The following is a 3954-nucleotide window of genomic DNA, read 5'->3' as shown; positions in this document are numbered from 1 at the left end:
GGGGGCCTCTCCTCACTGCTGCTGAGCTACAGTCCGCTTATTCTCACTGAATGGGCAACTTGCAGTCAGCTGGACAACAGAATTAACACTGCTCCCCATCTACGAGGCTGAGCTGCTAGCCCCAGTGTGAGAACCGCTCCTTGTGGGATGTAAGCAGGTGAGCATGGGCTGAAGGCCGCCTGAGGTGAGGCCATGGGGAGCACAGCCCCTCCCCAGGGCAGGGCTAACGCGGCAGGAGCTTTACCTATGGGGCAGTCATGCTTTGGAGCCCAAGTGCAAGCAGCTACTTGGAAACATGGTGGGGAGTTGACTCCTTAAATTTTGCATGTCTGTAGTAGTTTCTGCTCCAGTTGCTGCTGGTGTAAAGGCCTCTCTGTGCTTGTGCTCATTTTTTCACAGTACTGTGGTTTTAAAGGCTCATTTTTTTGCAGTGCTGTGGTTTTAAAGTTAACTGGAAAAGTGTGACTAAGCTTGGTGTAGTCATATTTGCGCTATGCAGGAAACCTTGTAGTTAATTCATCCAAATTCTGTCTCTTACCTTTTGCTTTTATGTTTACATTATTATCAACTTCTATGCTGTCTGCATATGTCACATGCAGTTTTACCTCACTCCAATTTTTATCCCATTTCTTCCACAAAACCCACTCACTGTTTTCCCAGTAATGCTTCCAACTGTGATTGCCAGTATGGCTGCAGAGAAATTCAGGACACCAAAAAGCCTGTTAGCCTGTGTTAACTGAGCATTGTGTGTGGCTTTTAGGCAAGCTCAAAAACAGCCCCGCCCAAAAAAAAACCCCGCAGCTTTTCAGCCAAGCATTTTACCAGGCTTGCAAACACCTGCAAATCGGTTACACTACGAAGCCTGTCAACTAACAAAGACAAAGCTTTGTAATACAATACAGTTAGACCTGAATAATTTAGGCATTGAAGCAAGTATTTCGAGATGTAGGCTGTTTACTTTCCTGAATGAGAAATTACCCAGACTTGGATTCATTATAAACCTACTGAGAAAAAAAACCCAAATGAGTAAACACTCAGTGTGTTAGACTTTAGCATCTAAATTCTTTCACAGTCCCAACTGCACACGGGGCCAAGGAGGGAAGGCAGGAGATTTTCCATTTTCTTCTTCTGCCTATGATACAGGACTTGACAGGGAGAAGAGATCAGCAGGATTAAGATAAGCGATCAAAATCACATAGGCAGCATTAATGTTGGCAGCTGTTTGTCTCTTGAACGTTGACTTTGTTACTTTGGAAAAGTGAGCTTTCCCAAAAGGAAATAAGACAAGTATGGTCAGTGTTGTTTCATAGTAATGTAAATGAGTCCTAATTTCCTAAATGTCATCCAGAGGTCATATTGAGAATAAGGTCTTACTGTTGTCAGTTTGGACCAACTAGAGAAAACAATATTGAATGGGTTATTGGCTTCTCTTCACTTGATGAAGAATTCAAGTTGAGCTATTGTGACGCAGTTTGTTTTTCTGAAGGCTGGACAGTGCATCCATTTTTGTATGTTGTTCTGAACTACCTGTGGGCATAGTTTTTGGAGAAGCATGCTTCTGTAGCCACTGGTTTTTAAGAGATAGTACTACTATCTCCTCTCCAATTAGTATTGAGCAGAAACCTTTATTTTTCAAGGACACTGATTTAATGACAGTGTGCTCTTTCAATTTTTTTCATTATCTGACTCTCTAAATCATATGCTGAGTTTTATTTGGTTCTATAAATTTACCATGTACTTGTTTCAACCTGGTGGTTGTCCATCAGAAGTCCAGAGAATTGTCAGCAGTAGTGCCAGATCCCGTTAAACTTACCCCTAAAGGATGAACCTGCAAACTCTTAATCCTGCTGTCTTTCTCACTGAAAGCAGTAAGATTACTTGAGCATCAAGACAACTCAGGAAGGTTATAAGCACAAACTACTTATTCTAATCTCTAAATGTGAGGGTTTCGTTATCTTTCAATTCTGGGGTGAACTTTCTGCTGTTAGTTCGCTTTTTTTGTTTCTTATCTCAGCTTTGTGAAATTACAGTACTAGAAAGATGAAGTTGAATAAGAGGAAAGCAAATACTTAGCATTTGACAGGAATCAACACAAGCTGTAATCTGCTTTTTGGTTCATCTTGGCATTGGGTGTACACCTTAGCAATGTGTAGGGCATTTCCATCGATAGAATGAAGCTATAGGTCTTTTATTATCCCTAAAACTATAGGGCATAAAAATGACCAAATACACGATTGATCTCAGCTAGGAATTTGTAGAAGTTGTTCATATGCGGAGCTTGAAGGTCAGTGAAAGAAGGAACTTCATGTGTATAGCACCTACTGAAACCCTCTGTTCAGCTGAGGTGCGCTGGGGTGGGTGGTAGGACAGCAGTGTGCCCCCGTCACACCCTTCCCACGGGCTGAGGAAGCAGCCCACACTGGCAGAGAGCTGTGAGCAGTGGGCAGCAGGAGAGCCGTCCTGCGGCAGTGGTGGGGCTGTGCTGACCGAAGAGCGTTTCGGCTATAGCATAGGCCTAATACAGTGTATTGTTTCCTACCACAAACCTGGCTTCTCCGATTGTCCACGGGAGCATTGATAACAGGTCTTTGCTTATTCTTAGGCAGGATACTGCACTATTGACTTGATGGGAGTTTTCCCTAAGTAAGGCCCAAACAGGAATCTCAGCATTTGACTCACAGATCACACCTCTTGTAGCCTGCATATATACAAATGTCTAATCCCTCTTTCCAAGCACAAGGTTTACAAGAGTGGAAACTCTCACACTGCCTGTCAGGCATGTTAGTCCTCTTTGAACTGTTTACAGATTTCCGGTCGAGTTTCTCCCTTATCTCTCTCTTTGTGGTGAATTAGGCAGTTACACTTTTTTGGTTCACCTAAGATTTTTGAAACAAGTCCTTTTTTGCCATTTTAGTTCAGTCTGTTCACACACATCACCCTCTACTTTTCAAGCTTTGTTGTAGTTAAGGCTGTACAATAGGCATATAGTTACAAAATCACATGTATTTTTAACGACTCCTATTCCTACGTTGCTTGGTGAGATTTTCTATTGTTTGTGTCGGGGTGTCTTTAAGGCACCAGGTAACGTCAGGGTTGACCTGCAGCAGCAGATGGCTTGTTCTCGTAACCGGAATGGAACTGTGGAAGAATTAATGCAGGCAAGGTTGAAAGTGAGATATTTATATTAATTTGAACACTGATTCTGGAAAGGATATAATCAGCACTTTCCCCACTCCTGCCTGTAAGAAAATGCAGTAGTTTTGTTCTCTAGACTTTTTGAAATGTTTTCTTGCCTATTGTTGATACTTCTATTGCCTTTTCAGTAAGTAAAACCTTATTTGTTTCTGTTCCTTCTTCAGATGTTCATTTTGCAAAAGTGCTTCATTTTTACAGCTAATGCTCAGTGAATACCTTATCAGCCTCTCCTCTTCATTGCATCTGCTCTGCGGATCATTTGCTGTGCAGTTCCATAAAGAAGTCAGTATTCAGTTTCCACCTTTCTTAGAGAGGAGGAAGGTTGCCCTTCTCAAGCAGCAGACATTTTAGCATGTGTAGCTGGTAATAAAAGATTTCAGAAATTTCAGCTGCCATTTCTGCCTCAGAGGTAGTAAAGGTGCTTTTAGGAAGGCAGCGGAAGTGAATGTGACACCTGGTTTGAGCAAGAGGAATGACAGCAACTCATATTGCTTCTTCCGATGTTTGCCAAGTTATTAGTAAAAATGAAACTTAATAAGAATGAAACTTAGTAAGAATGAAACGAATGTGTTTTGATATTTGGTTAGCTGGCAGATCTTATGACAGAGCTTGGAGCTGCCTCTCTGTGCAAGAAGTCACAGCTGTCTCCCTCCTGCGAAGAAATCACTCAGTGAATGAGGATATAAGGTCTTGCAGTGTGTATGTGACTGCATTAATTTGACAAAGACGATGAGTCTGCATGGAAACAGGCACCAAGCA

The sequence above is a fragment of the Pygoscelis adeliae genome, unplaced genomic scaffold (assembly GCF_000699105.1).
Source record: "Pygoscelis adeliae isolate BGI_AS28 unplaced genomic scaffold, ASM69910v1 Scaffold241, whole genome shotgun sequence".
Classification (NCBI taxonomy): Eukaryota; Metazoa; Chordata; class Aves; order Sphenisciformes; family Spheniscidae; genus Pygoscelis; species Pygoscelis adeliae.
Note: the sequence above shows the minus strand (reverse complement) of the source record.